Raw genomic sequence first — 13,582 nt, 5'->3', positions numbered from 1 at the left:
TAAGTAAAATCCAATTTGCAGTATTGAGGGCACATCCGCAATTACATTTGTATCCAAGACATCACAATTAACATCAGTGGTACGGTCATACTCAACTTATGGGATGTTACCACGCCCGTAACCAATTTTTGTATACAAAACCCCAACATACCCACTATAATTGTATTCCTTACAAATACTCAATAACTGCTTTGTATATATTTAATTAAGTGAGATTTTGTAAAAACAGTAAACAGAAAGGTTTACAAAAATGAATCAACTCACAAAAATGAGTTCATAAAAAGAAGGATCAACTCACATTGCTGTCTTAGGTGATTCTTTAGTGTTTCCTGGTGAATATCTATAATTTACACAAATGCACGTGTGTTAGTATAATAACCCATTTTAACATTAGTAATACCCTCCCCGAGACGGCATTCCAACGACTACGTCGGGCAGAACCACGACAGCCGTTACGGAACCCTAGATCAATCGGGCAGCGTATCTAATACGTCTCCAGGGGTTATAATACTTACATCGTAGCAGAACCTCGCTAATTTAGGGGGGGTATAATGCCCGGGTATAATAACACTACTACAGAAATTGTGATTGAGAATCGAAAATTGAACGAGCAGACTGAAGGCCCGTTGCCTTCTATTTATAGTTGTGAAGTCTGGTTCCCACGCGGCCCGCGTGACATTTGGGCAGGGCCTACGCGGCCCGCGTCAATCTCGGTCAACGGACTAGCTTGTCCGGCTCACACACTAGGTTCGACACGCGCTGGACACGTGGCGGCTCCGGGTCATGCCACCATTTAGGACGCGCGCGGCCCGCATCAACTAAACCAAACATGTACGCGGCCCGCTTGGGCTTATGGTTTTGGCGATATACTGGTACACACTCGCGCGGCCCGCTTTAACTTGAGGTGAGGCCCTACGCGGCCCGCCTCAACTTAATAATTATTGTTTTTATTTATTTTCTATTTTGGGGCTCGGTTTTCACATACGGGGTGCATATAAAGACACATTGAGATATTTAAAATATATTAGGGTGTCGGAAATATCATGAGGATGTCTGTTTTACCGAGGTTTGTTATAGTAGGCCCCTCTTTTGAAGGTGACGTTACCCTCAACCCAGTAGTTTGAGTCAGCAAGTATACAATCCTAAAGGGTTGGATTATTGAAAGATAATTAATTAAGTTATTAATGCATAATGTGGTATGCCCCTCTTTTGAAGGTGACGTTACCCTCGGCTAAGTAGTTTGAGTCAGCAGGGATACAATCCTAAATAGCCGGGTTAAAGTTTTAATAGTAGTTTACATATGAGGGGGTCAAGGAGTTCGGACCCCCGCCATCCAATACCAGTGGGTATTGAAGGAGGTCCTACTAAACTTGACCCAGGTCCTTGCAGGATCTATACACTGAACAAGGCAAGACACTTACCAAACCATTCCCTTAACCCCCGACCAGGTAGCCAACATATCTCCATATAGACCGTGGAGATATGAATGGTGAAAATCTTTTATATTATATAGACAGTAAAATAACGCCAAGACACCACAGACAAATGATAAGGAAGACTCACCTTCAACATGAGAAACTAGTTATTAAAGTCATTAATACATAACCAAATAAAAAGTGCGAAAAGATTAAAAATAAAAAGTATTACACTAAACACTTGTCTTCACTAAGTGTTGTAAGAGACTTAGGCAAACATGACCTTTGATTTTCAAGAACTCTTACGATCAATCTTGGATCCCGAGACTACTCACACACTCTATGATAGATGATGGATGATGGTGGTGGATGTGGGTTGTGATAGTGGTGCCGGGTGGGTGAAGTGTGTGAGAGAGGGTTTGCCAAGGGATGGTTTGCAAGTGAGCCAAGCATCCCTATTTATAGCCTGCACAGAAGCCCGGACACGGCCCAGTGTCCATTGGGCACGGCCCCATGTCCACCCATCTTCTCTTTCTTCATTAAATGCAGTTTGTCTGCATTAGTTGACCACGCCCCCGTGTCCGCTGGGCACGACCCCGTGTGTAGAAGCGTATATGTACTATCAAGATTTGCCTAGATTCTGCGAATCTTTGCGTTGACCACGGCCCCGTGTCCGCTGGGTACGCCCCCGTGGTGGGTGATAGAAGCTTCTACAACTTTGTCTTTTCTGCAGACACTTGGGCACGCCCCCATGCTCACTGAGCACGGGGCGTGTTCAGCCTTCTGTTCTCTAGTTTTTTCTTGGGAAGATGCTGTCGAGGGGTCGGGCATGCCACGTTTATTCCTTTTCTTGTATTATTGTTAGATTTGGCTGCATTTTTGCTTCTTTTGTTCATTTAAGCTCTTTTAATCCTAAAAATACAAAAGGAAGAAGAAAACACACTTTTTTCCAACATTAGTACTAAAAAAGGGTTAGTTTTATGCCTCATTTGATGTAATTTATATGTTGCATTTTACGCACATCAGACACACTCACAAAACCTATTGTAACACCTCACAAAATCATACCCAATAAATGGATGACACGTGTCATAAACCCTAGACGGGTAATAAAATTTACTTTGAAAGAATGAAAGTGTCAACATGCAAATCTTTGACTCTGAGTGACCATTTATCAGACTCGGGACTTTATAATATTGATAACATGCTCTCGGGAATGACTGGTGATAACTATAAAAGTTGTGTGATCAAATATAAAAAAGGTTTCAATTTTTTTAGTCCTCTGATCAAAAGCTTACGGACCGTAAAGGGTCCAGCTTACCGTCCCTAAGGACTGTAACTGGGCGATACATTTCAAAAGCGGTTACGGACCGTAAGGGCCCAGGCTTATGGTCCGTAAAGACTGGTACTGGGCAGAAAAATGGACAGCTGCAGGTTTGTCACCTTCTACACCCTTAATTCAAAACAAGGGGCTGTTGTCTGTATTTGGACATGTCTAAGGACACTTGTTAAGCTCTCCTAACTTCCTAAGACACCTGGTTGCAACATAGAACTCTTGCACTATAAATAGCCCCATTTACCTTCATTTGCAACTTGCACTTTCAAATTTTCTACTCTCTACATCATCTCTGGGATTCCTGGTCAAGAAGGAAGCCCTCCTCAGTTCAAGTTTCGAGCTAGGACCATTTGTAAGTGTCCTTAGCCTCCTTAGTTCGGTTTTTATATGTTTTAAGGCCAAAAGTCAAAGTTGTCGTAATAACACATTGACTATCGGTTTACACCTAAACGGTCCAGCCATTGTTCGGGGCGAATGTGGCTATATGATCATAATTAGGTAGGTGTTAATCCCTCAAAAGGGCGCCTTCTAATTACCACGTTTATTTAGTTAATTGTCGGGTCAAAGTAATTAACATAAAAAGTCAAACGGGTCAGTTTTAAATAAAATCAAATATGATAATGTGGAAGTTATAAAATATGTTTTGTCACCTTATTAACTTGGTAAATATTATTAGAACATATCTAGACATGTTCAACCCGACAATTCTGAGTTTAGGCTCGGTTCACAACCGAAAGTCGCAAAAGTTGACTTTTGCTTTGACTTTCAGTTCTGACCCGAATTAGCTAAGTTTCTTTATGCATTGAGGTTCCTTTGTGACCATATTATATAGTAGTATAACCCTTTGAGGTTATATTACATGATCCCTTAGTAATCTGAGTTTATTTACTTGATTCTGTTATTATGCTTAATATTGACTAAAATGCCCTTTTTGTCAAAAATGAGATTTTTAACATAAACAACCATGCAAATGAATTACATTTTGATTAGTAATATTATTTAACATATTTTGACATTTAGAATCTGGTCAGAAACTGTAATTACACAATAAATCGTAAATTATGCTTTTAAAAGGACAAAAATACCCTTTTTGCATGCAAAAAGAGTTTAAACATAATTTTGACATAAAAATTTATCAATCACTGTTATGATATCATATTTAGGACTAATTGAGATTCTAAGTTAGATTACTAACTAAGTTTATGCATAAGTTTCGTATTAAATTAGTAAATGACGATTATGCCCTTTTCATGCATAAATTGAGATTTAAATAAGATTATCATGCAAAAACCTTTTGTTACGGATATGATATGATAAATAAATTATTTTGACCTTTTAAAGCTGGTCATAACCTCAAAATTTCCTAAACATCAAAATAATCGTCATTTATCGATTTTTACGACATTAAGGTGCATAGTATGGTTTTAAACCTAACTTAGCACCCAACCAAGATTGCTTTACCTAACCCAGAGGCATTCCGGCTGTAAAGTCGTTATCCCCAACCAAGATTACAATAGGTGTCGGTAATTTTTTTTTCTGCAATTTCGATTTCACACATCCTAGAGGTATTCCGGCTGTAGAGTCGTTATCCCCAACCAAGATTACATAGGCCTGCGCTACTATTCTTTAGTTTCCAGCTCATTTATTTTATTATTATTTTTTTATTTTCCATGATATGATAAGAAACTCTAACGACCTTAGCTTATAATGGCATCCCTTATGCTATTATTGGCGGTTTCAATTTCCCCACTTTCCCTAGATGAGAACCCACTAGTAGACCGACAATTTAAGGTGTATTAAGATCCAAGGAACCTAGAACCGAATCGAGCCTACCCGTACATCCCAAACTAGACACAAGCTCGAATATATTATCTCATATTATCATTATTTGAACCCGAACAAAAACCCGACTTTTCTATCATTTTTCGCTTTTTAGTTGCAAACTTCTTATAACAAAGGACATTTTCTAGTTTTTCAATTTTTTTAATTTTTTTATTTTTTTTCATTTTCAAATTTTTATGACTCAAACTAACCTAAAAAGCAGCTACCCATCCCCACACTTGAGATTTGCATTGTCCCCAATGCAGAGACGGAAACTAAAAATAAAATAAGAAACAAATAAAGTACAAAGAGAGTTGGAAAAGACTTAGCTGGTTAGGACAAAAGTCAGTGCCAGTTGTACGAGTCTTGAATCCAACGAACGACCGTATAGCATTTCCTTCGCGATCGTTGCCTAGTCTGCTTGGAAAATATCAACATGGCAGCTCTGAAATCACCCGAATGGAGATTGAGTACGGGTGGTACAATCCAAACATGCACAAACATAGCAAAACAAAACCCAAAGTAGTACCGGCTCTAAAAACCGACTCAAAAACTACTAACTAAGACTCAATATACAAAAACTACAACTCTATACAAACTCTACAAAACCTCCCCACACTTGAATTTAATCAGGAGGCTTTTCTTTTACTTGAACCCGGTCTAACCCATTTAATTCCACCCGGTCCTCATAAACATTTAAAAATTTAACGGTGGAATTATAAAATGATTTTAAAATTTTTAACGGGTTAGAACACAAAAATTTGAACTTACCTGGCAGGAGCCGCTGAAACACGATCCCATGTGTTCTTCTCATTGCCTTCTCCCGTGGTTTTGAACTTTTACTCGCATTTGTTATCAGTACCACGGGCCAGCTGTGGTGTTCTTTCTCTTCCACCACCACTTCTTCTTATTTGATGTCTACATTAGGTTTCCTACAAGTAAAGCTTCTAAGTATGCAAGGTCCCCCTCCGGATCAAACTCCTTTACCTCTTCATCTACCGACAAACCCTCTAACTCATCCGTAAATTCTCTCTCCCAAAATAGCTCATCTTCACTTTCCTTATCCTCTTCATCTGACAAATCCCATATTGGTTCGGTTGGATAAAACTCATCATCAGAGATATCTAGGTTAATAGGATCACCTGCCATTAAGAGAGTAGAAAGAGCAGAACAAGGTAGAGAGAATAAAAGAAAACTAACTAAAAAAATTACACAACTATACAAGTAGGGGTGTGTATGGGTCGGTTTGGTTGGGTTTTTACTATTAACCATAACCATAACCGCTAGTTCGGTTATGGAATTTTGGTAACCATAACCATAACCAAACTTCGGTTACGGTTAATCGGTTATGAAGTCGGTTATGGTTCGGTTTTGGTTAATTTTGGTTAAGTAACCAAGCAAGGTTTGAAATAAATAGGGTTGTGCACGATTTGAACTTAGCTTAAGCCTATTTTAGAAGATAACGGAGACTAAACTTTTGGTTAAACTACTGATTTGGGGTTCTTTTTAATAAGGTAATTCTCAAACAAAAAAACTTATGGCCATAACACCTTAGTTCTTTATCAAAATAAATGGCATCTACATAAGATCATTTTATTAGTAACATACTTTTATCTTAGTAAAATTAACGTTACAAGTTCGGTTCGGTTTCAACTATATCGGTTAACCAAAGCTTATAACCATAACCATAACCGATTGAGCGGTTATACAAAGTTTCATAACCATAACCATTGGTTATATTGGTTATCGTTTATTAGTGGTTCGGTTATGTCGGTTATGGTTCTGTTATCGGTTATGGTGGTTAATTTGCTCACCCCTATACACAAGTAGCACAAATTTTTCAATTAAGTATAATCAAAGCTAATAAACGCAATCGCCAAATAGTCCCCGGCAACGGCACCAAAACCTTGATGTGCAAAAAGTGGTCTAATTAAATTAACTAAAATCAAACCCTAAACTAGACTCTCTAAGTTTTAAATTTATAAACTAAGACTCTCTAAACCTAGACCACACAACCGGAAAGTGTACGGTCAATGTAGTATAGCCTAAGCAACTCTGAGTATCGAACCCACAAGACTCTACTAATCACGCTAACTAGACTTTAACAGACTCGACTCTAACAGACACGACTCAAACTGTTTAATTGTTTGGGGGGGGGGGTACTGAAAATCTAAGGAAATCTATTAAACTAATTACTAAACTAGAACTATGCTAATACGAACTAATATGAAGACTTTTCTTAGATTATGATGAAGACCACCTAGACTAGAATCCTATATTGATTTTAAGAATTTACCAATTAAGTTAACCACATGTTTTATGGAACCGGGATCTTGTGATACTAAACCTGTTAAGACACCAACTAAGCCCCTCAACCCTTCTCGAGGTGAAACTTATGGCACTACCTAGGCCGTTAATTCTACCGGTTATTAGACTTCCTTCCAGTTATCTAATTATTGTGTAAGTCCCCTAATATTGACCTACTCTTTTCCAATTATAGATCTAGGGTAGTTTGAGTTTCTTACTTTGACTTGATAGACTAATAAACCGACGGGGAAACTAAGGCACGACTTTTTCCAAAGACTGTCTAAAGCAATTCGCCGGGTAAGACCTACCAATAGCCCTGCACCTTCCAGCTATTAGGATCGACTAGTAGAATACTAAAATCTAGCAAATTATTAACTATCACTTCTAAGGTTTATTGGCCAATTCACCCAAAAGGTCAAAGACACAAGGTCAAAGATCTAGCATGAACCTATTACGTAGCAGACAACCACCTAGATTCATACGAAGCAATTGATAATAATGAACCAAATTAAAGTACGCATACACACCAAATTAATAAACCAAACCTCTTACAAAACACAATTAATCCATAAACACATGCAATTAACTAAAAAGGTTCAAACTTTATTCAAATCCCTTCATCGTAGTCTAGGCGGTTTAAAAGAATTAGCCAAGGAACATAGTCTTAAAAATAATAAAACTAGGTCTCAAACAAGAATTAATTGAATAAAAACAAAGAAACTAGAAAATAAGAGAAACTGAGTAGCAAAACCTGTTAATCCCTTGTTCTCCAAGCTTTCCGCTCAATCCCGATGATTCCGTAGTCTTGATCCTTGCCAAATAATCTATAGAATTCGTCCACAAAAGCTCCTGTCTTCGTGCGTCACCCAGGAATATTATATCTTCACAAATATTCGCCTCTGATGTTCCTCTCAAAATTGTCTATATATCTATACTAGTGGGAATGCCCACGCGTTGCGGCGGGTGTCCCAACTGATATCAGATTCAGTTATGATGTCTATTTCGAACCACAACTCATTTCGAATTTCTAATATTTTATTCCATTGGATAATAAATAGTCATTAGAAAGGGAAGTTGGATCTTAAAAAGTTTGAATAAACTCAGCTCGGGTCTTTTACTAAACATTAGAAAGGGAAGGGGGTAAATGTTATTAAATATTAATGAAAACTAATATTACACTAAGGCTCGATAAGGCTCGGCGAGCTTGACGAGCTTCACATGTCAGGCTCAAGCTCGGGCTCAATAAACAAACGAGCTTTATTTTAGGCTCAAGCTCGGCTCGTTTCGAGCTTTTCTCGAGCCGCTCGACTCATTTTCACCCCTAACAAGATCGGACAAAAAGAACTGACCTGTTCTTCACACCTTCAATGAACTCTGGGATATTGTCAACAGTTCCAATCTCATTCAACATCTTTAGTCCTATTCATTTCAGCCATTTCACTTTTCTTCATTTTGCAGGTTCATCCATTAATATTTTTTGGTTCTATTAGTGGAGAAAAAAACAGGTCAAATGGGCTGAGAGTTACCCAAAGTGTATTTTAAACGCATACAACCTACTACATTATTGAATCATAAATTTAGTTTACTATTGTGATAATTTAATTTATGCAACGTATTAAATATTGGGAAAAGTATCTAATAAAAGCGGGGACAAGAAAGTGTTTTCAGGATGTCTTGCTGCTAAAGTGGAGCAGTTCATCTCATGTTCCGTGTGTAAAATAAAGAGGATATCGAGTAGTCGAGCAAGTCTGGGATTGGGTTTATATGATTTGTCACCCCTGCAAGTATTATTAAATGAAACCCTTAGTTCAAAAGTAATTTATACAAGTGATAGAAATTTTGAGACACAGCAGTTGCAAACCAAAAAAAAAACGATCATTAATAACACGGAATAGTAACATACATTGAATCTAGCATGTATAGAAAATTCTCAGAGTAATAAAGGTTGCTGGAAGGAAGAACAGGTGGCCTCCCTGCCATCCTTAGATAAGCTGCTACTGCGATCGTTGGTGCCTGGCCATTAATCATTAATCAATAGCCAATAAGCTCAATAGTGTAAAGATAAAAAGATATAAACAAAGCGCTCAACATTTAAAAGCGTCAACTCCCCGATACCTTGTAACAGAGGTCAAAAAGCCGTAATTTGAGTTTTTTTTATTTATAAGATCTAGATCATTATTGTGATAAAATTATTTTTTTAATAATAGTCGAAGCATTTATTGTTTACAATAAACGGACAAAAAGAGTTTTAAGGGTCAACCCAACCAAGGCCAGCAAGTTTTAATCTGTACTAAAAAACACATGTGTCAACCCTTTATCCAACCAGCCTATCTTGCCACCTCTGCCTTGTAATAAAGAAAAATGTAAGAAATAAAGGGATGCGGATGTTTAATGTTCAAACCTTGCCAAGTATGCGCACTATTTGCTTGGCTCGACAATATAAAAGCAAGGGTGACTCGCCTCTTTAATTTCTTGGCTAATAGCTCAACCCGCTTGGTTAACTAAGTAAATCAGGAAGCATCTCATGTTACAGGTAATAATCATATTAGCGTAACAAAATCAAGAAAAAACATAACTTCAGTTATAAAGGGTGACGTTCAGATCCAACATACGTAATGCGGCTTTGATGGAGAGAACAGTCGATATGTCGGAAGTGAAGGAATCGGTGCTTATGCAGCGTAGCCTCCATTTCTGTTGTAAAACCGGTTCAAATGCAGCGGAAGGTTTGGATGAATTCACAGACATGATTATGTTGTGTGATTGTGCAGAAAATAAACAATGCAAGGTGTGCAGAAAAACGAATGGATTTTGTGGACAATTTCGGTTATATGAAACTGTCTTGATAACCGGAATAATTGCCGGCAATCAACTATATATATCATCATTTTGGCGGTTAATTTTAGCGGGTAACTGCTCCGGCAATTTTTTTTAAATCATCACCCGCTTATCATCCTAAATATACATAAGTTATCATCCGAATACATATCATAACTACATATAAGTTCGAATAAATATAAAACATATCTAAAGTTTAATAATACTTCTAACATAACCCCCCTTAAACTTTAGTTATGTTTTGAAGCTTGCTGCATGACACTCGGATTTGCATCTTCAACAGTTTTCCTCATGTGATTGAAGTTGAAACGCTTCCTCTTCTTTTGTAGATTCCATTTGTCTTCCCATCCGTTCCCGGCGAAGAGAGCATATTGAGCCGAATCATCATCATCATGAATATCACCTGTACTTCTCATTCTCCTGTGGCAGCCTTGAGAGGGACCAGCTTCCTCGTTCACCATTTCCTTATCATACACCTTTTCTTGCACTGATTTAAACCTGTAGTAATATTCCAAGACGTCGAGATACATGGCATAAATAATCCTCATGTAATCTCCGTCTTGGTAGTCAAATCCTTAGTCCTTCGCTATAATCGGCCATATATTCTCAGTGGTAACATCCCGGTAGCCGCCGTCTCTCGCCACCAACACATACAGGCTTAACAGATCAATCCTTCTTTTGTTCGGAGAATATGGAGGAACTGGTCTCGAAGTTATTCCCATGTAATCATTCAGAAACCGTCGCACCATATCTTCAAACTTCTTTTCAAGATCATACTTGTACTTGAATACATAATCTCGGTCATCAATCATATCTAGCAATGCTTTGCAATCCGCAAAGTTATGAAATTCTAATGCTCATATGATCATCCGACTCCAATCACTCTCATCATCATTCGAAACATTTAAAGTTTCAAAATAAGAATTCAAATAGTTATCTTTGAATTCATCATCTACCAAACACAGATCTTGCAGCCTTTGTTTCTCACTTAAACCCAATTCTTCCTCTTTTGTTAATCCACTCGCTTCGTTTACCGAATTCACTTCCGGAGATGAAAACATGGGAAATATTTTACACATATCACTGGATTTTCTGACCGTAAAACCTTGAAGTGTTAATTGATCAAGGCTAAGAACATTCCGATCAATTTCCGGTGAATAGAAAACACTGTGGATTCGCAGTGTATCATTCCCAGTTTTCATTTCCACCGATCCCACCCCTCGTATGAACGGGAAATTATTCATTCCTGATCTTGTTTCAACACCCATCATGTGTTTTACCCTTTTGAAAAAATTAAGATTACCCGCGAAATGATGTTTAAACGTCGGATTTACGTACCAGATTTCTCCCCATTGTCCACCCTCAGTCCCGGTGACAATCATTTCATTCTGGCAGTGAACATCATCTTCTTGTCTTCTGATTCCCGTGTTGATTGCCTGTTTGATCAGTTGCGTCGCTTCGTCGTTTTCCTTGGCCTTACACATGTAAATTTGATGCCCCGGTAAATGGCAGTAGTAGCATAGTCTTACACGAGGGATTCATCTATCTTTTTCGTTTTTCTCATCAACGCAGTGTTGACAAGGCATGGTGGTTGCACTCGGTTTGATTTCTGCATTGTTTCTTGTAGTGGCTCAGATACCACTACGTTGTAAAACCGGTTCAAATGCAGCGGAAGGTTTGGATGAATTCACAGACATGATTATGTTGTGTTATTGTGCAGAAAATAAACAATGCAAGGTGTGCAGAAAAACGAATGGATTTTGTGGACAATTTCGGTTATATGAAACTGTCTTGATAACCGGAATAATTGCCGGCAATCAACTATATATATCATCATTTTGGCGGTTAATTTTGGCGGTAACTGCTCCGGCAGTTGTTTTTTTAAATCATCACCCGCTTATCATCCTAAATATACATAAGTTATCATCCGAATACATATCATAACTACATATAAGTTCGAATAAATATAAAACATATCTATAGTTTAATAATACTTCTAACAATCTCATCCATCTTCTTAAAAGCCCGGTTAATCGCGGTCTAACACACCTCCTCTAACTGCCCACCTGTTAATCGTCGACCAGTTGCCATGAAACAGAACATGGAACTCCATTATTACTCACTAAATGGGTAAAAATAACAACAGAATGTATAAGCAATTAATGCAAATATATAGTAAACACACTTTGTGGATAGTTTACTTCCAATACTATCCACAATATATTATAATATATCATATAGGGGCCTTAAGTTAAGACTCAGTAAATGATCTAGGAAAAATTAAATGCTAGTTGCTAGTAGGGGTGAAAATGAGCGGAGCTACTCGAGCACGGATAAAAAAACTCGAAACGAAGTCTTATGTTTTTGTGGTTCAGCTTCTTTGAGCATATAAAATTATAATTAATCATCAAAATCAACTAAAAATCCAAAAATAAGTCCATATTTTGTGATTCCTTGCATGGGAAAAAGATTTGTTCATATTTTGTGATTCCTTGCAAGGATGCCAAAACATATAATAAACTTTGTGATAAAAAAAAAAAAAAAAAAGACTACCACAATTTAGAAACAACTGATCACCTACAAGAACAACCACTTTATCTCAAACTTGTTAAAGAGCAAAACCAACCTGAGTGAGCAAATAGCCCCAGAAGAAAGAAGATTGAATTAGACCCACGGTAGCACTGTTCCAATTAAACTCCTTTGACATTGGTAGTATTGCTATGCTCATATTCACCTGAAGGTAGTAGAGACATAAAACATCAATAAACATAATAAAGTGAGGTGGCGACGCGTTAATAACGCAAAATTACAACCACCTGACAATGAGATGAACGTGAGCATTAATAACAGTCTACTTACGAGTATAAGCTCGAGGTCGTTTAACTTATGAATGCTCGAGCTCGAGGTTGGCTCGTAGATAATTTTTCAAGTTCAAGATCGGCTCAAGTTTCGGTTGTTTGTTAATTATAACTTTTTATATTAAATTATAATTACTTTTTATATATAATTTTGATATTTTTTCATAACTTATAATTAGTAATTACAACTATTTAGATATATATATATATATATATATATATATATATATATATAGAGAGAGAGAGAGAGAGGGAGAGAGAGGAAGGTTAACGTACATTACGGCTGTCACACCCCGATTCTCCACGTGTCACCGGTGGGCCCGGTGTGGGGTATGGTGACGTAGTTGGCATCATCATAGACAAACAACACAATATAATAATGCACAGCGGAAGCAGAATAGATTCATTTCAACTTTAAATACAATGTAATAATAAATATCACGAGTAGTTGAAACGGATCCACAGGCGGATCAAATAAAATAAGATAATTGTTCAACAGTTATTGTCGTCCGAGCTTGCGAGACTATTGTGGACGCTCTAGGAGACAGCCAGCCTAGTACGTGTAGTACCTGCACTTAACCTTTTGGGAAAATACGTCAGTTTACACTGGTAAATACAAATTAACTGACTCATTTTGAAAATGATTGAAAATTTATTTAAATGCACATGGCATAAAACATTTTTATAAGTTGGGATAATTATGCAGTATAAACTTGTGAACGAATTACATGCTACTCGTACGTTTGGTAGCCCGGGATCTTCTGTCCGGGTTAAAGATTAATAGACACACCACTTTAAAGAGTTATACACGACGGGTGTACGCCTACACCCCGTGCTCTGGTCGTGGCCATCTCGTAAGATAATGCCAAGGATATACGGGACACGGTCAATAACCCCCCAAATGCTTAAAGTAAAACAAGACTGTTTAAACGAGCCGATCAAATTATTCCAACTGGACACCCAAGGGTGCAGGATTTGTACGCTCGATCAAGCGGTATTCGATATACCGT

At 37.6% G+C, this 13,582-nt stretch overlaps 2 long non-coding RNA genes across 2 annotated transcripts; both read right to left on the bottom strand.

The window, feature by feature from the left end:
• Positions 1-8,626: 8,626 nt before the first annotated feature.
• On the bottom strand, positions 8,627-9,526 carry LOC110909910. Its single transcript, XR_002575716.2, has 3 exons — positions 9,281-9,526; positions 8,783-8,892; positions 8,627-8,657 (listed from the first exon to the last, which is right to left on the bottom strand). It is a non-coding gene; the product is annotated as an uncharacterized LOC110909910 (long non-coding RNA).
• A 1,993-nt stretch (positions 9,527-11,519) lies between these two features.
• On the bottom strand, positions 11,520-12,908 carry LOC118487651. Its single transcript, XR_004882422.1, has 3 exons — positions 12,849-12,908; positions 12,341-12,448; positions 11,520-11,780 (listed from the first exon to the last, which is right to left on the bottom strand). It is a non-coding gene; the product is annotated as an uncharacterized LOC118487651 (long non-coding RNA).
• Between the last annotated feature and the right edge of the window lie 674 nt (positions 12,909-13,582).

Source organism: Helianthus annuus, chromosome 15 (assembly GCF_002127325.2).
Source record: "Helianthus annuus cultivar XRQ/B chromosome 15, HanXRQr2.0-SUNRISE, whole genome shotgun sequence".
In the NCBI taxonomy this organism is placed as follows: domain Eukaryota; kingdom Viridiplantae; phylum Streptophyta; class Magnoliopsida; order Asterales; family Asteraceae; genus Helianthus; species Helianthus annuus.
This window is presented reverse-complemented; position numbering and strand designations above follow the sequence as displayed.